Source organism: Patella vulgata, chromosome 9 (assembly GCF_932274485.2).
Source record: "Patella vulgata chromosome 9, xgPatVulg1.2, whole genome shotgun sequence".
Taxonomy (NCBI): domain Eukaryota; kingdom Metazoa; phylum Mollusca; class Gastropoda; family Patellidae; genus Patella; species Patella vulgata.
Genome location: NC_065887.2, coordinates 11,011,737 through 11,036,653, shown reverse-complemented (window position 1 = coordinate 11,036,653; position 24,917 = coordinate 11,011,737). Strand labels below are relative to the sequence as shown.

Here is a 24,917-nt window from a genome sequence, read left to right as displayed (position 1 = left end):
CGTGCAATTATCTACAAATCTATCAACTATTACAGACGTAAAAAATTTATTGTTGACGATTTTGAATAACAGTAAAATTAAGCTTCTTGGTTATTACAGCAGATTTAGAAATTACGTTCGTTTCATTTTTTAAATCGCTTTATCATTAACTGTACCGTTAAGAGCGGCATCTTTTGGTTTAGTACAAATAGTATCTCTGAATCCCTCGGGTTAGACAGGAACATGATACTAGCAGTAGTTTCATTTTACTTTTACAAGCTTCTTAAAACGATTGTTGAGCTAGCTAAAGTGCTTATTTCTAAATTCAATTTCTTGTTCTAGCTTTCTGTTATGTTTCGTAAAAAAGTAGTCTTGATTATCCCGACCTGTCAATCAGACGTAGAATGGTCGATAGACTGGTTAAGCGAGACTAATTTCAAAACAAGGGCACGTAACCTATCTTTTACTCAAAAGTGTCTGGATGTTATGGACGACTCTTGGAACCAGTTTTCAGTCTATTATTTATACATGATTAATGGTCATAGCTTATTAAGTACAACATGATCGTTTATTTAGTGACTATAATTGTGTGAAACTGATTTGAGGCTTGGCATATATATAAATATTGTGGCGTAATTGTCGAGATATATGGAGATATTTATTTATGGTGGGTCACCCTACATTGCCAATGGTAAAATGTTTATTTTGTCTTAAATATTGGATATCAGAAGCCTACCTTTTCCCGGTAGAATAACAACATCAATGTTGATTTGAATTGACAAATAATGCGTGTTTTCAACGTGTAAGACTTTGGATGATATTGAGTTAGAGACTTAGCTACTTTAAACCTCATTCTTTTTATGACTTTCTGGAGTTATAATACAGAATGTTCTATTAATATATTTGGTAAAAACAATACTTTAGTTAGTAAGTAATGGGATTAGGGACCAGACGAAGGACGTGTAGACTCTTCTCTTTAGTATAATTTGTATGCATAAAGTAATTATTTGTGTGTTTATATATAGCCTATAACCTATTCATATACAAAAAACAGTTGATAACCGTCAATTTGTTCAAGAGCAGTAAGTAATGGGATTAGGGACCAGACGAAGGACGTGTAGACTCTTCTCTTTAGTATAATTTGTATGCATAAAGTAATTATTTGTGTGTTTATATATAGCCTATAACCTATTCATATACAAAAAACAGTTGATAACCGTCAATTTGTTCAAGAGCAGTGACATGCAGAGAGAGGATCAGATGAGGCGACGGTCGTAGACGTCCATTTCAAGGAACAGCCAATCGAAGAGGGTTAAATCTATTTGTTAAGGCCAGCTCAATTTTTGTCACGGTCGCTGAGATGTAAATAAGCTTAGGGCACGTGATTATTGGCGAGATTGTAGGTTAGGTTTAATAATTTTGGGGAGAGGTCCAGGGATAGGGTTAGGGTTCGTGACCTATGCCGAAAAATTGAGCCGGCCTTATCATTTAGCACTAACCATCAAAGCGTGAAATTAGATTTCAGTCTATTTAAATTTGAAATTATTGCTGTTAACTTTGTTGTATTGTAGAAGCTATCCTTCTTAATTTGAATACAGAGTTTATTTCATCTATTTTGACATATTTTAAGATGTCTTGCTTTCTCACATGTCTGAGTACTGGGCTTTGGGAGCATACAGATAAGTATATATTCTCGGGGACCGTGGATGACGAGCAGTTTTAAAGCGAGAATTTCATATTTTCTAAGAAAGTCAAAACATAATTATTTCTATGTCTTTTGCTCAGTAGGTTGTCAACTCACTATTATACGATCATAGGTATCATTCTCCCACTTATAAATCCTTGACCCCGAAAATAATAACCTCCCTTGTTTTTCTATTCCCCCCATGGAATAGCTATCTTCAAACGTTTGAATTTGAAGTTGAAAATGATATTTTTGCCACTTTCTCAACTGGCAATAGTGAATTATAGGATTAATAGGATTATTCTTTAACAAGGTAGGACTGTTTATAGATACCATCTAATTTAAGACTTTGTTTTAATACATTTTAAAAATATAACTTAAAAATATGAAATTGCAACTTTAAGGAAATCGGGCACTCGTTGCTCAAGCCCATGAGCTGAGAAAGAAAGTGTGCTCAATCGTTCGTGACATTAGGAATTTGCAACGATTTTACGCAAACTCCGTTATCCAAAATCTTCTTCATATTGTATGTAACCAAAGACACTGAAACTAATCGTATATTAGTCTCGAACAACATAGTCGATGAGATGATATACTAAATATCATCCAGTGTAGCGTTTTCACGTAACCCCATATTAACATTAACTGTCAGGAAATGTAATCTTTTAAACATGTGTATGTTTTTGGAAGATATAAAATTAAATTGTATGATCTAGGCGGTGCCCGGACAATAAATCACAAATTACACTAATTGCATATGATTTATATGCTGATAAAGGGAGACTGCATATCGGATGATATGCAAGAGTTATCACGAAGCCATTAACATCAAAATTTAAATAGAAGCATATTTATGTGATAAGCATCCAATGAACACATGAACTGACTATCCAATTAGGACTATTATCAGATAGGGTGGGTCACACTTATTTTAGCTTAAAGTAGCTAGATCTCTAACTCAGTATCACCCAAAGTCTTCGACATTGAAAACACGAATTATTTGTCAGTTTAAATCAACATTGATGCTGTGATCTTACCGGGAAAAGATGGGCTTCTGACATCCAATATTTAAGACCAAATAAACATTTTACCATTGGTATACGAATCGTGTACCATAATGCATGTCAGCGCTATTTGTAAAAAGGGACTCGAAGAACGAGGATAGACATATTCCACAAGTCATGTCAAACGGCGAGGTCATATTCTTATCTGGAGAGCATGCGCAATAAATACTATCGGTGTAGACTGGAATAACCAGACGCTTGAGATTGCCATTCGATTAAGAATTCTGGCGTATTTCGCCGAACATAACTGGTTTGAAATTAGAGTAAAAACGGAAACGATGAATGTAAATCAGTTTATATACATCCATATTACATTATTATTTGCTTTGCGACCCCTCTGTGTCAATTTGTAGGTTCCAAATATTAGCGATTTAGCTCCTTTAATAGACTCCGCATACTAGCTTTAAATATGACTACAGTATCTATCAAGCATATGCACGAATCATACATAAAATCTGTCTATATATTCTCCACTCATTATATGCCGCGGTTTATTTCGTACAAAATTGGCACAGGTTTATTATTTAATTTATCAGAAACATTTGGTTTAAGGTCATATATTCATTTATTTGGATTAATCTACTGCGGGGGCCATGGACTGGCTTGCTAACCAGGAGGTCTCAGACTCGCTCCCGGTGTTGAACGAGAATGTTCCTTGGGATTTCGATAACCCCAAGAATATCTTCGTATGCTTTATGTGAGAGAATAAACAACACTTTGAATTGGTGTTTGGGTTGACAATTCATTTCCGGTATTGTAATGGGTTCTGTATATACCTAGCGTTTTGTTCAGATACGGAGGCGGGGGGGGGGGGCGTTAACACGTTGGATTAGAAGGTCTGTCATTGGGCCGAGTGGCGTGATTTCGATTCTCTGCTTATACATGACAAGGAGTGGAGTCGCCTGTCCAACCGTGTGGGTTTTCTCTGTCTCATTGCTGAAGACCCCCACGCGCAAGTGAATTATGAAAATAAAGTTGAAGCATATGTTAGTTCCGAAATGACCAAGTTTGTGTGGAGTGGACGCTACTACCCCCCTCTCTCTCTCTCTCTCTCTCTCTCTCTCTCTCATTCTTTTGTTCCGATACGATCGACCTTGCACACTTTCTTTGTTAGCCCACAGGTTTGAAGAAGATTCTCCATGTCATTTCTCTTACATTGTTTGCGTTTTCCCGTCTTCATTATTCTGCTTGGTGCAGGAAGGACGTTAAACTTCATTTCATTTCATTTGTATACGTATTAAATTTCTAATTATCAGCTAAGTACCAGCTATTCTAAAATCTAATTTACGTTAGCTAGAATTCCGAATATAGTTGAAATTTGGTCTGATATCTATAAAGTATCATGCGCAAACTATTAATTACAATATTTTACGACATATTTTTATTACACATAAATATATCATGTATCGGGGGATTTTTTTTCTTTAAAACAAAATTTACGCTTTGTTTAATACTACCAAGGAACAATCGGAACTCGTCGACGATTTTCCGTCGAATTTGTAGAATGTAGAGTGGTGGTCGTTGATGCGATCATCAGCCCAACTGACATATTGGTTGATCATCAACTCGAATGATTTTAATAACCCGCTATCATTATTATTATATTTTATATATATAGATGAGGCATATCATCTGGACAATATTAACAAATCTTTACAGCGCTTTTACAAAATAGACAGATGGGGATAGCTGATCGCCAATCATTTCTAATGGTAAAATCTTGCTTAGCTCATAGCAAACGTTTGTATATATGTATAGTAATGTTGTAGTGAGTGGTAGAACAACTGTCGCCGGGGACATGGTCAATCATTTACCAGTGAGGACAATTGTGTGTGTGTGTGTGTTTTGTTTTTTTTTAATTTAAAAGTTTAAACTTGATAATAATTTTAACAAATATTTGTAACAAATAATAAAAAATGCTTGTTACAAATATTTGTTAAAATTATTATCATTTGATTTTGTTCTTGTCTTCGAAGATTTTTTTTTGAAAGTTATCATTTATGTTTTACAAGATCTGGACATATAATTCGACCCAGATAGCCAGAACCGTGTTCAAGTTAGATTGAGAGGTGGGGGCACGGTGGCTAAGTGAGTAAGACGCTGACTCGCTAGTCTGGAGGTCGGGTGTTCGATCCCTGTATTGACCGAGAAAGTTCGTCCAGATTTTCCGGCGTGGTTCCCCTTTGTCAGTAATGCAGGACGGAGGGCCTGACAAGGACAGCTGTCTAGTCGTTCGGTTGGAATGAAAAACCGAGGTCCCGTATACACATTGGTGTGCACGTAAAAGATCCCTTGATAGTTGGAATTCGATATTAGAGTAGCCCGTAGTGCCGCTGTCCGGGCTAAATTTTCCTCATAGCACACTGTATGGCGTATGGAGTGAAGATGAACTTAGCCACCTTGAAGCAATTAATCAATTTAGATAAGGAATTATAACACAAATATTGAACAACAAATATCAAATCAAGTGAATGGACTCGTGTTTTGTTATAGGTTCGGAGTGAAGATGAACTTAGCCACCTTGAAGCAATTAAGTCAATTTAGATAAGTAATTACATGTATAGTAAATGTGTACTTTAACACAAGCAATGAACAACAAATATCAAATCAAGTGAATGGACCCGGGTTTTGTCGGTTACTTAATTGGGCTATACAACCGTCTTCTTAGAAATCCATCATCTAGGAATAGAACATCGACTCTGTGTGGAAACGTTGATATCTTACTTGCTGAGAATTTAGCCAGAGAATTATGTAGAACACTCAATAAATCCATAACTGGGTTGTTTTTTTTGTATTCACCTCGATCCAAACAACTCTAATATCACAGCATTGTACTGACTGCTTTACCGTTACTAACAAAACAACAACAGAAACTAGTACCCTTCTGGGCCACTGAGAGAAAAACTCTCCGGACTTTGTACCTTTATCAAAGATATTATAGATATAGGTGGGGTATTTTTTTTAAAGATCGGGAAACAGCAAAGATTGGGGTTTAACGTCCACTCGACAAAAACTAGGTAATTTCGGGATTAACAGATGGTTTCATTTTATTTAGCAGTGGGAGGAAACCGGAGGACGAGGAGAAAACCCACGAGGTTGTACAGACGACCCTACTCCTTACCACATACAACCAGGGAATCGAAGAATTTTTATCGCAGATGTTATACTTACCTTCTGTTTCGATTGGGTGAACAATATATCTGAGACAGAATTGCCAAACCATCCCGTTAATATATACGTTTATTAAAGTTCATTAAGTTGAAGTAACTCTGGTAAAAGTGGTCTGGTAAATTGATTTCCAATAAATAGGCATTTCTAAACCTATTTTTAAATCTAATTTTGGTATTGTTTTTTGTGTGTAAGCAATATTTTATTTCAAATGGACGAAAAGGGAGCCAGGGAACAGGCATAGCATATATCACCACTCTCCTCATATAAATATGAAATATATTTTATAAACAGATCTGCTATCGACCAAAGAAAATCAATTGAATACACTATTTATAATAAAAGAAAAAAGAAGAAGTGCTACATAATTAAAAATTGAAACGACTTGGGTGATATCAAAGTATTCATGTACTATTTTAAAGATCTGGTTTGTTGTAGTCCGATTATCCAAATACATGTGACGTTGTTGGTTGCTGGAAAAGTTGTATTGTGGTTTTTAAAATAACATGCTAATAAGAGTGCTGCAAGTTCTTTAAGAATACGCCTTCCATCAGTGTGATCAGAGAAATGACATTGGGTTTGATGTATTAAAGGGGCGTTATGGAAGATTACATAAAGAGCTAGATAATGTAAAGGGAATATGCTGAAAATTTCAGTCAAATTGCTCCTCTCTGAACCGCGATATTAGCGTTTAAACATAGTCTCGGTTATCCGTTTTTGGATTAAATCATCAATGAGCGTTGAACAGCAAATCGTATTCAAATCCAGTGAAAATCCGACACACATCGAGGGTGTAACACTTTGGTCTTCAAGACAATATTGGGTCTTTGAAAAATTGTTGCTTCACTCTTTCTATAGAGTCAAATCACACGTACTTGATGAACATGAATGGTAAAATCCTACCCATTGTCAAAATATCTATCAAATTCTATCTGTTTATTGACCTATGGTTGGTAGACCAAATAAGGTAATGTCCCCCCCCCCCTCCTGGTCTTGAGAAATGGAGAGTTTTATCCCATATTTGGGATGGCAATTAATGTCAAGGTCAATCTAGGACGTGTTGAAATTAGGGGGTTATAAAGGAGGGTGTTGAGCGAGACTGGTCAGAGCTCACCCAGGTATTCCGAGCAGCTATAATTTATTCAGACCGAGGGACCTTCGAAGCCATTCCAGCTTAACAATACATTTGTAGGAACCATTTAACGTGTAGTGTTATATATTACGATCACGAAGAAAACAAACACAACAAGGAAGTCCGATAGTACTATAATTGTGGATTATGGTCTTTTCATGTTAATAAATGTCTTTATTTATACAACATTTCAGGCCCAAAGAAAGGCTTGCAATAAGCATATTTAGCTCTTGCATAATGTATGTACAAGCTTCTGCTAATGGAAACGAGAAAACGCCATGCATTGTGCTATGAGATAAATTTTGCCCGGACAGCATCGCTACGAACTACTCTTATTTCGAATTCCAACCGTCGTGGGATCTTTAACGTGCTGGCAGTGACATACAAGAGATCTCGCGTTCGTTCAATCCGAACGAATCGACGCATTTCTTAGCCAGACCTGGATATCCCGAGAACCTTCCGCCTATAACACAGGTATCTCAGATCGTGGACCTCCGCATGGTTTAACTAACCAAGCGCCATACTTAGCGAACCACCGTGTTAACAGATATAGAACAAAATAATGTGTTGTACAATAACAGAAGTGATTTTAATAACAGAAAAAAACTAATATTATATGTATATACTTGTCGAATTTTCTCCAGGGGTTTAGTATTTAGTAGTTCCCAATGAACTGAATAATTGATACGTCTGACCAAATAATTACACATAAAACTACTGAAAACAATCAACTGAATTTACTGTTAAATGACTCAGAGCTCTATACACACACTTTCATGCTTAAAGAGAGAGACAGACAGACAGACAGACAGATATAGGTCGGGGGTTTTCAGAGTTTCATAAGAAGATCTGACAGAAGAAAGTAACTAATTTATGTTGCTCGACACGTCATAAACGACCATTTACAACTAAATTCAGACAGCGATTGATTTTTATTTGATGCAGTGATGTTCGTAAATTATACCTTTTAAACTTAATAGCTTATGTTTATTTATTGGTTAAAGGACGGTTCATAAATCTTAATGCTATATTATCAAGAAATACAGACCGAACGAGAGAGAGAGAGAGAGGGGTGGGAGGGGGCAGAGAGGGAGGGTTTAACGTTCACTCAACACAAACTAGGTCATTTCGGGACTAACACATGGTTAAAAAAAAATTCAACAATTCGCTTGGGCGTAGGGATCTTTAGAGCAGTAGGAGGAAACATACACGAATATAAATTATGGGTTTATGTTATTTAAGATACACCAAGTTGTTATCCACTGATGAAAAGCTTCAGTTGCATGAATAGTCATATAGGTTTGTTCATTTTTTGTGATGTTCCTAATTTTGAAAAGCAGTTGAGCTTTTAAGAACAATCCAGCCTTGGCCGTTGGGTTTTTATTTAGCATATTTTTAGTTTCAAGCATGCGCATCTTTTTTATTTACAAACTTGCAAGTATATCATCCATGTCCCGGTTATGTTTAATACACCAACATTGCGAGTCTGACTTTAACTGGTTTTTTTACAAAGCATTTATAAAGTCATCTTTTGTGCTGTCTCTTCACACCCTGTCCACTTTACAAAATGAGACTGTATTGGGATTTGCTTTATTCAAATTTTGTTTATAGAATTTGAGACGTGTATTGCTGTTTATAGATGTTTTAGACTGTATTGATGTTTATAGAAGTTGAGACTGTATTGATGTTTATAGAATTTGAGACTGCATATTGATGTTTGTAGAAGTTGAGACTGTATTAATGTTGATGTTTGAGACTGTATTGATCTTATAGAAGTTGAAACTGTATTGATGTTTGAGACTGTATTAATGTTTGAGACTATATTTATGTTTATAGAGGTAAGTTGAGACTCTATTGATGTTTATAGAAGTTGAGACTGTGTTTATTATTACTTCTGTGAATTCATTCTGGGTATAAATAATAGTTTGGAATATCAGTATAGCACAGTTTGATATTGCTTATACAACTGTTTTGTATCTGTTTATACAGATTCTTCTAATAGATTATATTGTTTTGTATATCTATATCCAATCTGTTTAAAACACAGATCCTATTTCGTTTCGTTTTACTTGTCTTTACTGCACTGTCATAGCACACTGTAGTCTGTATGGCGTATGACTGTCTTTATTAGCCCAGTTCGGAGCAGGACAGTTGGACGATAAACCCCATTTTATTTCATTTGCCAATGTAAAGCGCGTTTGATCATTTTATGAAAATGTCGCTATATAAATCTACTATAATAACAATAAAGTTCGCAGCTCTGTTGATAAAAAGGTCGATGTTTCCAGCAGTTATAATTATGGTATAGAATTGTTATAATTATTATAATCCCTACTGATTCTTATTAATTTATGTCTAATTATTTAGATGTTTGACTACATATATTATGTTAATAATTACATAAATATGGATTAATTTGTCACAGTTGACATTTTATTAAAACTATACGTAAACAAGAAATATAACACTGTCTTAACACAAGAACAGATCTGATATAAATTATTAAACATACGTTATACAAGAGCTAAATCTGACTATTGCAGGTCTTTCTTTAGGCCTGAAATGTTATATAAACTATTAATTAGACATTAACTTACCAAGACCATAATCAACTCTCGATACCATCGGATGCCTGTGCTAGATTAGTAGATTGGGAGAGAGAGAGAGAGAGAGAGAGAGAGAGAGATGGGGTCATTTCGGGACTAACACATGGTTCAATTTTATTTCAATAATTCGCCTGTGCGTAGGGGTCTTTGGCAGTGGGAGGGAAACCGGAGGACTTGGAGAAATTCGACGAGGATGGAGAGGCGAACCTACTCCTTGTCACGTACAACGGGGGAATCGAAACCACGCCAGTCTACTCAATGACAGACCCCATGATACAGTGCGCACGTGCTGACCATTCTGCCATCTAACCCTCCTAGTAGATTTAAATACGTTTTGTGGTGGATGCGTACAAATGGATAATCGAGACTTTGTTTATTATCGTAATAACAGTAGTAATGACCATCGAGGATAGCCTAAAATTGTATCGCTAATATCTAGGCTCAGAGTGAAGTTATTTCATTGACATTTTCAGCATATTCTCTTTTCAGTATCTGTTTTTAACTATTATAACTAGAACTGTCAACTCCTTATGTAATCTTACCTAATGCCGCTTTAATCTGCTATGTTTTATTAAAATCTGTGAACATCATGTGAGGAATTGTTAATCCCTTACAAACTTGAAGGGTCCTGCTAATCACCGACACGAACCGACAAGAGCGTTTCGCCCAAAGTATTGCAAAACGTGACAGACACAAAAAGATATATTATAAATATTTATATTCTACGCATCAAATCATAATTTCCGGATGTTTCAATTTTATTTCAATAAACCGCATGCAGTTAGTGGTCTGGGGGGAACCAGTACGATAGGCGACCCTACTCCTTGTGACATTCAAGCGGGAAATCGAAACCACGCCACTTGCCTCAATCATGATCCCCCCCCCCCACACACACACATACAGACGCGCGCGTTCTAGAACAGCCGATACAATTTCTTACTAACTATTTAAATCCTCAGTACTTACACACGTCATCAATTTTGAGGTGAGGCAGTGAAATAAGTGAATCGGTAAATTAGAAGGTATATTAAAGCGACCGGACATTAATTAGTTATTACTTGTTTTTGTATATAAACCTTCTGTATATTATATTCATCATCATTTGCTTCATAACGTTGAGAGAACCCCCCAACGAAATGTCGCTTTAATTAAAATAATAATTGTGTTCCATATTATGTTTTTGTGTTCATTAAGTCCCCATAGTTAACATATTGTGTTATTGTATTTATATATTAAAATCTTTCGGTCAGCTTGCTCGATATTAAACATATCGTAATGTAATTCATTCCCAGAAAATTGAGGATGCAATAAATGGAGTTAGCGGGATATTGAAGCTTGGCCTGTTATTACAAGAACTGATATTATAGATTTCAATTTTCTGATTACGTTAAAATACAACCTCTAAATTGTTCCCTCTTAAAGATGCATTATACAACAGCTAGATCTGCCTATTGCATGTCTTTCTTTAGGGCCTTAAATGTTATATAAATTATCAATTAGACATTAATTAACTTATCAAGACCATAATCAACTCTTGATACCATCGGATGGCTGTGATATACGTAGATTTAAATACGTTTTGTAGTCGACACGGTTCCCCTAAACATGGATAATCGAGACTTTGTTTATTATCGTAACAACGGTAGTAATGACAATCAAGGCTAGCCTATAATTGTATCGCCGGCAACTAGGCTCAGAGTGAAGTAATTTGACTGAAATTTTAAATATCTTCCCTTTTCATTATCTATTTTCCATTTTCATAGCGAGAACTGTCAGTTCTTTATCTAATCTTACCGAACGCGGAACGCCCCTTTAATCTATTACCTCAATCTGATTAAAATACAGATCTATATTTCGTTTCGGTTTTTTTAATACTTTCGATGGCCTACACTACATGAAGATCTGACCAGTTGTAGCGATAGGTCGCGTCAGAGGTCATACGAGCGGCTGTTGATCCTATGACGTCAGAAATCTGATTAACCAAGCAGCGTTGACGTTACTAGTGGATTACCCACAGTTCCATGCAAAACACGCCTAAAGCTCGCCGTAAAAGACCGTTTCATTGGCTTATTCCTCACATCAATAAGAACGCCTATTCTATAACAACTCTTCCAGATCCTAATGTAGTAAAGACAAGTAAAACGAAATTTTGAACTATAAAAAACGAAACGAAATAGGATCTGTGTTTTAATCAGATCGCTATTACCGTGAATATCTTTACGATTAGCTTATTACTTTTATTGTAAAGCCCAAAGACTAGTTGTGGAAAAAAAACAATATATTTAATCGCCATCGGTCTGTTCAAAGGGGGAATGAACGGACGAATGATTTAATGCATGCCAGTTAAATCATACTGTCTGTCATTAAGCCAAGTGGTGTGGTTTCGACAGGGAGTGAGGTTGCCTGTCCAACCTCGCGGGTCTTCTACGGGTCCCCTGCCCACTTCCACACACACTGTTTAAGACCCCTATGCACAAGCGAATTATTGAAATATAATTGAATCATATGTTAATCCCGACATGTTCCAGTTTGAGTCTAGTGGGCTCTCTCTCTCTCCCTCTCTCTCTCTCGCGGACTGTTTAAATGGTTTGCGTAAAGATCACCACTGCCTGTCTTGCATTGATACATATACACATACAGAGCTAACCGCCAATCGTGCCTGTACTGGTGTTAGCGGCTTGTATCATAGCACGAAGAAAATAATCGAGCAACGCTACTTTGGTCGTGCGGTAAACACGCTGTCATTGGATTTGTCAACAAGCCTCTTCCAATGGAATTATTTCTATTCGCCGCTACTCCGATCGTGTTATTGGATTTATTAAAATAATGGGTGAAATCTACGGCTATGACAGCTAAGTCGAGAACATTTTCGTCTTTGTGGCTTCTTTGATCGACAGTAAAAAAGTTAGTGTGTTTATAGCTGAAGCTCAGAGTCAATTGAAAGCGCGGTGGTGTATTACTGAACTTTTGAAAATTTGTTTTATAACTTTATGACTTCACATAACTTTTGTCATATTTTTTTTAAAAGACTATATAATTCGAGATTATGACGAATATAACGTACTTTGCTAGCATTTAGTGAAGTAGCTTGACTTTCGCAAGACAATTTGATGAGTTTAGCTCCTTAGTTTAAACGAAAGTTTGGATTTTCATTATTTCCATTTGACACGTAAGTTTATTCTGTTTTATAAATATTCAAATTATTTCTATTAAATATTAGATAAGGGTTGTTCGTAAATCACTTTCCTTGATTTTTCAGAGAAAGAAAAACATTTACTTTTCTGCATATGCCACGAGTTTACCTGCCAGATTTAAATATTGAGTTTATTGGATATTAATTGCTTTAAAGACCGTTTGATATTTATATATTTAAGGTAAGACCTTCTTCTTCTTTGAAATATGTTTTAGTTTAGTTATCAACAAATTAATGTTAGACTAATACCCAATAACACATACTTATGGAAAAATAGTTAATTATTTATTTGGGGGACGTTTCGAAGAGTATTCTCTTAACGTTATCAAGCTGATATAGTAAAAAAAAAATCTGAGGCAAATATATATACAGAAAAAAATTATAACAACACTGAAACCATACATGACAACAACAAGATCAAAGGACATGGACTCAAAAGGGTTAGACGTTATTCCACATATACCGGTTGTACGTGCCAAGGAGTGGGATCGCCTGTCCAACCTTTTGGGTTTTCTGTGGGTCCTCCGGTTCCCTCTCTCTCTCTCTCTCTTCTCTCTCTGTCTCTCTCTCTGCTCTCTCTCTCTCTCTCTCACTTATAATGTTTTGGTAGCTTCTGATACCCGTGCTATCATTTATCCAGTAGTTTCTACTACTGAAATCCAATGTTTCAGATAGACTGAAGTAGTGACGAAGCATGGTGTGTTTACTTTTTGTGGGCCCTGTACTGCTTATGGTTTGAGGAGTTCACGTGTGACTACTAACTAAGTTGTGTTTCGTAGTTTTAGGTTTTAAGCAGTTTGGGCTTGCTCCTCCTTGGATATCCTCCCCATATTGCCCCTGGTTTGTTTAGTTCAAGTGTGGCCAACTATTTGTTTTTCGTACTTGTGTATTACTAAACGGTCATATTAAATACTAGATTCTGGGACGCCCTATACTACTACTTGTGGAGTAGCTTGCGCTTCGGCCTACTTTTATATAGAATTCCAACTGCCAATGGATCTTTTACTTGCCCGCCAATGTGTATACGGAACCTAGATTTTTCGTCCCATCGGAACGACTAGACAGCTGTCCTTGCCAGACTCTCCGTCTTGCATCACGGCCAGCATCGGGGCCGAACTCGCGACCGCCAGGCTAGCGAGCCAGCGTCTTACTCACTATTATATATATATACTAATAGAAATGACGATTAACGTCCACTGCATGCTAGCTAAGTCATTTCATCTCACATTAGACAAAATCCTATTACTTGCATAGATGACAGGCAATATGCTCTACGGTGATGGCTTATCAAATTCGTTCAGCATTGTCTTGAGAGATTTTGAATTGTCTTGTAGTTGACAAGCAGACAGACAATTTGCACCATGATTATAAACCATAAACCAGGAGTTACATTTGTAATTGAATTCAATATGTTTCAATATAAGGTTAGAACGTTCTTGTTTGTATTGCCGAAGTGCTGTTTTCTAGGGGTTGTAGCTTATTCCAACACTAACGACGAAAACTCGGATAAATAGTTAAAATTGTACTTTTAATAAACGAGTGTCTCAAACTGGCTAACGGTCACAATAAAGAGATAGGTATCGCTAGGGCGAGCCGGTCACCAGACTAAAGTTACAGTAGAATATATACAAGCTTGGGATTAAAATAATTAGTAATAATATTTGATCAGAGATGTTAAATTGTAAACAAGAAACAGATGTTTAAATACAGAAGATATCGACATACCAAGAACGCGTGTTAACTATAATTACGTTATATTAAGTATAAACCCAAACAGTTAAAAGGCTTGAAAGATTAGTGAGATATCAATTCGGACATTGGTCAATTGCTATTTTGACTAAAATTAAATAGTAATAAAATATATAGAAAGACACACTATAACAGTACCATGATTGGGTGGGGAAAAAAGTTTGTGGCGTGGTTTCGATTCCCCGATTTTACGTGACAAAGAGTAGGGTCGCATGTCCAACCTCGAGGCTTTTCTCCGGGCTCCCCGGTTTCCCCCACTGCTAAAGACCCCTTGGAATAAAATTAAACCGTATGTTAGTCCCGAAATGACCTAGTTTGTGTCGAATGGACGTTAAACCCCATTTCTCTCTATATATAAACCCGTGCAAATAAGTGACTGTTTCTCTAGAATATTATAATGTTTTTTATTGGTCCAGATATATATCTACCTAAATGAATGGAATGAATATCTATCTAGATGTTTCTATTATATCAGATTATTCAGCTCCCTGAGATCGGAGGATAACATTTGAATAGCTGCACTATTTTATCGATTCTTTAATAATGTAAAGAAATGATATACTATTTAAAAGTTTAACCTATTATTATTATGACAAAATTACATACTCGACTTGCACCAGAGTTGCCTTCTAAAAATCCATACGTTTATTCTACATGGCGAATTTATGTGATACATATAATAATTATAAGTTTCCTTATAGAGTCGTGACGATAGTAGATTAGACTATTGTCTAAATGAATGAATAATAAACGATGTACAGCGTTTATATCAACTGATGTTATTAATTATTAAACATGCATTATGCAAGAGCAAAATCTGCTTATTACAAGTCTTTCTTTAGGCATGAAATGTTATCTAAATTATCAATTAGACATTAATTAACTTATCCAGACAATAATAAACTCTCGATGTCAAGGCTAGCCTTCGATGTTGGCTGGATTAGATTCCTATATGCCGCTAACGGCCGTTGATAATTAAATCAAAAAAAGTGGATAATCGAGACTTGCTGTTTATATTAATGATTTTAGTAATGATGACCGAGACTATGCCAAAATTTCACGAGCTTCTTTCTCGGCTAATGGTGGATCAATTTGACTGAAGTTTTCAGCAAATTACCTTTACACTAACTAGTTTTTTTAAAAACTATTATAGCGAGACCTGCCATCTCTTTATCTTATCTCCCATAATGTATCTTTAATATATAATGTATATGATCTTATATCTCCCTGTGGGAACCGAAGTGGCTCAGTGGGCCAGTGAGTAAATCGCTGGCTCAGTGGCCTCGGGGTGCTTCACCCTGGCGAGTGGTGCAGGATGGAGATTCTGGCAAGGACAGTGTCTAGTCGTTCGGATGGGACAGAAAAAACCGAGGTCCCGTGTACACATTGGCGTACACGTAAAGAACCTTTGACAGTTGGAATTCGAAATAAGAGTAGGCCGTAGCGCCGATATCTGGGGAAAATTTCGACCATAACTTAATTTATGGTGTATGTCCGTCTTCGGTGCAGAAAAGTAATACGCTATACCCCATTTCTTTTCATATTATCCCGTCAGTGCCATACTATAATTAAACGAATTTGATTTAGTTCAACAGGACCATGCTTGTAAATCCTATACGGTGCAAGTACTGTATCTAGATTGTCGATCTTTACAAGCTGGCAAAATTTGACGTCAGATCAATCTCTCTTCCCGAGATTCTGGAGGCCCTGCGATTAATTATTCTAAAATAATGGTGCACATATGTTATATTCCTCGTCAACAGACGGTATTATTATAGACCGGCATCATTATACCTTTATGCAGAACAATAGGACGTTAACCCCCGTTTCATTTCTATGTCATAAAGTTAAGACGCGTAGGATAAAGCACGAGACTGAGGTTGTGCTGGGGAAAGAAAGACTGAAGAAAATAACCCGAGAAAAAGAAAAACCGAAGCCGGCAAAGTTTTGTGTTTTTTGATCAAAGATATTTCTCATAAGCAGTGATTGAAAATTGAGTAAATTGTTAACTTAAAGGAGCTAAATCGCTAATATTTAGGACATAGAAATTGACACAAATGGGTCGCAACGCATACAATAATGTAATATGAATGTATATAAATTGATTTACATTCAATCGTTTCTGTTTTTACTGTAATTTCTAATCAGTTCGGTTCGACGAAATACGCCAGAAGTCTCAATCGAATGGCAATCTCTATCGTCTGGTTGTTCCAGTCTACGCCGATAGTATTTATTGCGCATGCTCTCCAGATAAGAATATAGCGTCACCGTTTGACATGACTTGTGGAATATGCCTAGCGTCGTTTTTCGAGTCCCTTATTACAAATAGCGCTGAAACGCATTATGGTACACGGTTCGTGTACCAATTGTAAAATGTTTATTTTGTCTTTAATATTGGATATCAGAAGACTATCTTTTCCCAGCAAGATCACAACATCAGTGTTGATTTAAACCGACAAATAATTCGTGTTTTCAATGTCGAAGATTTTGGATGATATTGAGTTAGAGACTTAGCTACTTTAAGTTAAGAATTTACTCAAAATTGTTCACCTTATGTTAACTAAAATATGACCCCTTATAAATTTTTTTTATTGTTTTAATGTATGAAATACGCCAATAAGAAACTATGTGCAAAGTTTTGTGTTTCTTGATCAAGGATATTTCTCATAATCATGATTGAAAGTTCAGTAAATTCGTAACATAAGTCTGAAAATGTTTTGTGAACTCGGGGCCAGTATAAAATCTGTAATTAACGAGTTCAATTAAGATACATAATACATGTACGTGTATTTAGAATATTTAAACTCCCCATTATCTAATCATTGGTAAATTTATATAGAAATTCTCGGGAAGTGTATTCCCACGATGGATGCGTATGTATACACTTTTGTCGGAAGAAATGATTTTTATATTTGAAACGTCTTCTTTGTATGTCATGTGGGGACTGGAAAATTTCTATTTTCCCAGATGGGTATTAAAGCAGAATCTTTATGTCCACGTTGGCGGATGTATGAAAGAGATAATAGTATTTTTATGTCCAAGCGGTCTCTCAATTCAAGCGTACTTAATGAAACTAATAACAAATATCGGTAATCGGCCATCGATTTTCGGTTCCGGTTTCTATCTTTATTGCTTTTTAGTTATTAATAATATTTGTTTCCGTAAAAATATATATATTGTCTTCTAGAACCTACGGGGCATGACAAGTGATATTGTTGTCTGTCCAGGTAAATCATAAGTGTGATCAGATGTTCTAAATCGGATGTTCGTATCTTACCTCGTACGTGACGCTTGTCGCTACTTGTATATAAACATAAGAGAGCCGTGGTGGCTCAGTGAGTTAGACGCTGACTCGCTAAAGAGGCGTTCTCGGATTCGCTCCGGCTGTTGGCCGAGAAAGGTCCTGGGTATTTTCCAGTGCGATTTCCCCTTGTCAATGGTGCAGGGCGGAGGACCTGGTAAGGGCTGTCTAGTCATTTGGCTAGGACGAAAAACCGACATCCCGTATCAGTTGGAATTCGAAGTAAAGGTAAGCCGAGGCGCCGCTGTCCAGGCAATTGCCCCGCTTGTGCGTGACAAGGAGAACGTTCGCCTATCCAACCTCTTGAGTGTTCTCTTGGCGCTAACGTTTTCTCTCTCACGTCTAAATTTTAAGACCCCTATGCACAAGCTCCCTCTCTCTCTCTCTCTCCTTTTTATTAGCGAAATATGACGTCTACTGTGTGGCAATAGAATGGAAGCCGATGAGTGTAATTGTCTAACAGCAATCTCATGTTTTATATATACATAACAGTTCAAGTCAATACTTATATCGCCAATGTTTCTAAATAAAGGCCATCAAATAGAATGTTTAATTATTTTCCGTTAAAAGGTATTTTGATCTAGTAATATATCGGTTTACAATTGTTTATACGTACAAACGTGTCCATTATCTCCATCGCTATAATCATTTTAAAGTTGACAAGGCTGATTGACTCGACTTTCAGAAAAGACAAGCAAAGTTGTGGGTCAGGAGTTGTGCAAACACCGCCGTTAGGGCAACATGTTCCCAAATACGACCGAAAATAAAACAAAATAGACGTAAGATAAAATGATAAAACGATAATTATTTTAAAAATACGATAATTTCTTTTTAAAAATACGATAAAATTTTATTTTTAAAATGTATGATAAATTTTTGAAAAAATTACGATAATGTTTTAAAAAAATTAAGATAAAATTAAAATAACCGTAAGATAAAATAAGACGAAAGTATCATAAAATAATCGTAATACATGTATAAACTAAATGGCAGTGTGATAAATTTAAAAACAAAATGCACAATAAAATTATAATAACCGTACGTCTAAACACCTGCCTTCGACGTTATGCCATCCTTGTTGTTTCTAATGATGTTAGAATTAAGTATACAATGTTATTCCCAAAATACTTTAATATAAAATATAAAACATTGATATCTGTTTATTTTATACTTGAACTATGGTCACTAGAGGAAGGATTATGGTGGGATAAGCGTCAATCATGGGACTTTAGTTGGTTATAAAACACTGTTATCGTAACGATATACTGATGAACAGAATCGTTGATATTAAAGCTGTATAACGCGGTATGTTGTATGTTGGTAAGGGGGGGGGATGGCCGAATGGTTAGTACGCGTGCGCTGTATCATAAGGCCTGTGATTGAGTCAACTGGCTCGACACAAACAACTAGGTAATTTCGGGACTAACATACGGTTCAGTTTTATTTCAATAATTCGCTTGCGCGTGAGGGTCTTTAGCGGTGTGGGGAAACCGGAGGACCCGGAGAAAACCCACGAGGTTGGACAGGCGACCCTACTCCTTGCCACGTACAACCGGGGAGTTGAAACCACGCCAGTTGACTCAATGACAGACCTTATGATCCGCGCTAACCATTCGGCCATCCAACCCCCGGTAGAGTTGCATAACGCGGAAAACAACCCCTATTGTAATACTAACCGCTAATAAATGTGTTAATTGTACAACAGGTTCTCTTAGCCTCTATTGTAATAATTGTAATAATGTATTTTTACAATGTAAAGCTCTAATGGTAAAAGTGTGTGGATTTTGATCGCCATTTCCGTATGAATATAAAAGTACTGGTATATGTTTATGTTAAATAAAGAAGAAATAGCGAAACGGAAAATTGTTAAACGTAGGCCTCAAAGTAAATCGCAGATAACGGTGGCATAGTGAATAAAGCCCTTGCTCACTAACCAGGTTCGTTCCTCTGTATTTGCCCCGCTTGGTTTCCCCTTGTCAGTGATGCAGTACGGGGGGTCTGGCGAGGACTGTCTAGTCGTTCGGATGGGACGAAAAACCGAGGTCCTTTGTACACATTGGCGTGGACGTATATTAAAAAAAAATCTTGACAGTTAGAATTCAAAGTAAGAGTAGACCGTAGTGTCGCTGTCCGGGTAAAATGCACCCTCATCATAGCATACTCCATGGCGTACATCTGTCTTCAATAGCCCAGTCGGTGCAGAAAAGTAGGACGTTAAACCCCATTTAATTCTCGATCCTAATAGTTGTTTATTACAGAGTAGAGATCGTTGACCTTGTTAACCAGAACTCCGACCATTGTTATAATTAATAGAGTAATCATAAAATAGGTGTCTTGACCTTTGCTTGCCCGATTGTCTTCTGGTACAAGCTGTTGTGCAGCACAAAAGACGTATCGTATTCTTTCACTTTGCTCTAATTGTAACGTGGGGAAATAATTAAATGGCTTAGCGTATCTCATTGAGGAAACCGGCAGCCATTTAAGTCTCGACTGACCTGTCATCTGGCCTTGTCATGATATGTTTTGTTTTCATGTCTTGTTCATTACTAACATGTCACTGGCATTTCACTAGATAACATGGTGTCCGTCACGGCTTCAATACAGGACGATATACTTTATTCTGTTCCCAATAGATGGTAATTGTATTTCTCTGGTATCTTCGAAGATGTGCACTCGACATTTCGGGGCTAACACATGGTTCAATAATTCGCTTGCGCGTAAGGGCCTTTAGCTGTGGGTGGAGTAATGGTGTTTAACGGCCACTCGAAACAAAATCAGGTGGGGATCCAGACATTTTTGCAAGATGGGTGTTTGTCAGGCTCCAGTTAAGGAAATCTGACAGTTGACAATGCACGATGCCATCATCGTCTCTATATTACGTAAGAATACTTACACACTGAGCTTTTTAAAGATAGAAATCAAACAGCCTGCTTGACGTCAATTTTTATAATAAATTAACAGAACCACATTGTGATTCAATTTCATTGATGCATGACATATGGTTCAATTATATTTCAATATTTCGCTTATATTTCGATAATTTTATTTCAATAATGCGCTTGTGCGCAGGGGTCTTTAGCTGTGGGAGGCTATCGGGGGACCCGGAGAAAACCCACGAGGTTGGACATGCGACCGTACTCCTTGTCACGCACAAGCGCGGAATCGAAACTACTTGATTCAATAATAGACCTTATGATATAGCGCGCACGCGTTGACAATTCGCCACCCACCTCCCTCTCGCCGGGGGATCACGTGGCTAAGTGGGTAAGACGCTAGCTCGCTAGCCTGGAGGTCGGGTGTTCGATCCCAGCATTGGCCGAGAAAGTTCTCCCTTGTCAGTGATGCAGGACGGAGGGGCTGACAAGGAAAGCTGTCTAGTCGTTCGGATGGGACGAAAAACCGAGGTCCCGTTTACACATTGGCGTGCACGTAAAAAATCCCTTGGCAGTTGGAATTCGATATAAGAGTAGGCCGTAGCGCCGCTGCCCGGGCAAAATTTCCCTCATAGCACACTGTATGGCGTATGCCCGTCTTTATTAGCCCAGTTTCATTTCATTTCATTTCATTTCCCTCTCGCCGCCAGCTATTTGGTTGGAACCAGCAACTTCTAGAACCAAGGATGTGTATAATAAAACAGAATACGACCAGCGCTAAAACAAGAAAGTGAGAACTGATTGATTTGTTTCGGAAGGTATATGTGTTCATTAGTCTCTATGTTTAGGTCCGTATTTGGGATACTGTTGATTCTATCTTCAGCGGTCTTACGGTGAAGTAAAAAAAAAAATAAAACTAACATTAATAGACATTCATTTAATCTTTTAAAACGAAAATTATTTATCGAAATAGCACATCGGATTTGGCAAATTACACGATCTGTCAAAATGGCGATTCCTTGAATCGGTCATAGTCTAGCATCGGTTATCAAATGGGAACTCTAAGAGGTTCAAAGCTCAATTTCGCGGAGAGAAATCCCTATTGACAGAATGTCGACGGTAAGCATTGTTTCCATTGGAAGGGCTCTCGCTTTACTTTGTAAGTTATTTTAAATAAACAATTTAGTTTTAATTGAATTACAAAGATGGAAACAAAATGACCACAGGGATTTACGTCTTCTACGCGATTGGTGATTAAGGCCCTCGGGTCTCTTGTTTGATATATATGTTTATTAAAGGGTGTATGGCTCTATTTTTGGAACCTTGAAATAGACTAAAATGGTTTTTAAAGCACATATTAATGTAATATGAATGTATGTAAAGTGATTTATATTCAAATTTTGAAAAAAATATTGTAATTTCTAATTAATTATGTTCGGTGAAATACGTGAACAGTTCAAATTGAACGGCAGTCCTTTACGCCTGCTTAGTGCATTCTACACATTTTTAAATTATTATTTTGTCATTTGTGAATTAGCCTTTACTAATTACTTCCACATTGTGTTGTAGGATATGTTTTATTTGTTCGTTACAAATGGCACCCGGAACTATAGAGTAAACGACAGGTGTACTGATTATAAAATGTTAATTGTGTCTTAAATATTGGATATTAGGATCCTATTGTCACGGCAAGATAACAACATCAACAATGATTGAAATTGATCATTAATTTCGAACATTATGAAATATTGGGTTAGAGACTTAGGTCCTTTAAATCCAATAAAATGAGAAAAAAAGGGCCATCAAATTATTTTGATAGTGATCTAGCTTACCTGTTAAAACATGCTGTTATCAATTCGATCTGGCATATAATTAATCATTCAGACTTTTCAACTTTTCAGCACACCAGCAGAATAAACAATTATGCTCCTGAAATAGAATCGATTCCTTTTATTCTGAATAAAACCATAATAATGTATATTGTATATTTAATATTTCATATGAGTGTAAAACAACACATTTATTGGAGTCCTCATCACTCAACTACAGCAATGTAAATATTTAACAAATCAAATAAAATAGGCGATAAACGAAGTATTACGTCAACGACGCTTATGACGTAATGTCTTCATACGAAACGTGTACACTACAGTCATACTAACTTAGGAGAGAGAGAGAAATGGGGTTTAACGTCCACTCGACACAAACTAGGTCATTTCGGGACTAACATATGGTTTAATTTTATTTCAATAATTCGCTTGCGCGTAGGGGTCTTTAGCAGTGGGAGGAAACCGGAGGACCCGGAGAAAACCCACGAGGTTGGACAGGCGACCCTACTCCTTGTCACGTACAACCGGGGATTCGAAACCACGCCAGTCGACTCAATGACAGACTTTATGATACAGCGCGCGCACGCTAACCATTCAGCCATTCAGCCATCCAACCCCCCCATATTAACTTAGGCTGGCTGTCTAAAGTTACCTCCGCTTAAGAACAGATACTAAGCTTAGTTTACCGCTATTTTAAGTCCTAAGTCGACGATTTTAGTCGAAAACACTCAGTATACTTTGAGAATTTTGAGAAGTATTTATTCTGCTTCCATTTAATGGAATTGAAAAGGCTTATTTACTCTTTGTTGTGTGCCAAATGTGAAAAAGAGTAGAACCGCCTTACCAAACAATGGCGGCCATTCAGGACAGAGTATGAAGTAGATTGATCTATGTGTGCAGAATGCAGTATGGTTATATTCTTGATCAATTTTGCCGTAATTTTTTAACTGAGTCGGTAGTATATCCTTTAAATGCTAAATTAAATAGAACTGTATAATTTTGCAGTATATGAATATTGGGTATATTGTTTTATCAGATTCTTAGAAATCCTCGAAAGAGAAGTTTATCAGATGATCTTAAGAAGTAGGGATACCCTGTCGTTTTGTACGACATATTTCACTACTTCTAGCAAAATGAAATGGGATGTAACGTCCTACTGTTGTGCGCCGACTGGGATAGTGAAGACGGGCTTACACCATACAATGTGTTTAGAGAGAAATGTTGAATGGACACGTACATGTCACGTACAAGCGGGGGTCGAAACAACGGCACTTTACTCAATGACAGACCGTGTGATCTAAATCGCACGTGTTAAACCATTCGGCCACACTATTATTGGCGAAAAACAAAGCGTGACGTCAGCTACCTTGAGATGCAATGATTTCACAAGAAAGACGGACATACGGCTCGGCATTGTTCTTTTTCAGGCCCAGTAAACATACTCCCCTCAGTGTTTCGTTTGATTAGAGCTAATCCCAGAGAGGGTTTTCTCGGGTCATTGCTTCAGGAATATGAGGGTAAACCACTCTGACCTTTCTCGGTCCGCACCCAAAGCTCCGCTTAGGCATGGGTGTGATGGGGCCAGGCCCTGGGCCCCGCGGTTTAGGGGGAGGGGCGCGGTTCATGACAGAAAGAGAACAAAATTCAAATTCCAGATGAAAGTTTCACGGTAATCGCCGGTATATGTCATTTCCGCGCCTTAGTCACTGAGCTACAGCGACTCCCAGTATACATGTACTCGGACAGCGGGGTTTGCCATTTTTGTTTATAGGGATGGCATCATTAATAAAGTGGCGGTTGCGTAATATTGCTACTTTTCCGCATTCGTCTCACATATATAACACAAACTTACTTTAGATAAGATTTAGGTAAAGAGTTGGTCGTTCTTGGTATAAGTTTAAAAATAAATAATGACGAACTAATGTATTGCAAATGTCACTCAAATTACTTTATTCTGAGCAAGGTTATCCTGTTGACAACGGTTGTTTTTAAGGGAATATTAATCTATAAAATATGTATCAACATGCCACGCATGCAGCCGGTTATATCAAATATTTATTAAGCCCCCAGCAATATGGGAATTACAATTGTTTGATTATATGTGTGTTTTTTTTCTGTTTACTTACTGTATTAGAAGAAAATGAAATGAAATAAAATGTGGTTTAACGTCCCACTGTTCTGCTCCTACTGGACTAATGACGACGGGTATAATATACGCTATGCAATGTTCTATGAGGGCAATTTTGCCCGGACAGCGGCACTACGGCCTACTATTATATCGAATTCCAACTGTCAAGGGATCTGTTACGTGCACGCCAATGTGTACACGGGACCTCGGT

The 24,917-nt window shown here is 37.0% G+C and overlaps 1 protein-coding gene across 2 annotated transcripts in view; it reads left to right on the top strand.

The window, feature by feature from the left end:
* Window positions 1-24,917, top strand: part of LOC126831858 (calcitonin receptor) — a 186,889-nt gene that overhangs the window by 50,295 nt on the left and 111,677 nt on the right. The window contains exons 1-2 of one of the 2 annotated variants that reach the window (XM_050562494.2): window positions 12,546-12,802; window positions 12,893-13,007. The gene's annotated coding sequence lies outside the window, so the exon portion shown is untranslated. Of the gene's footprint in view, window positions 1-12,545; window positions 12,803-12,892; window positions 13,008-24,917 lie in introns of those variants that run through there. The other variant, XM_050562495.1, reaches the window with a different exon arrangement.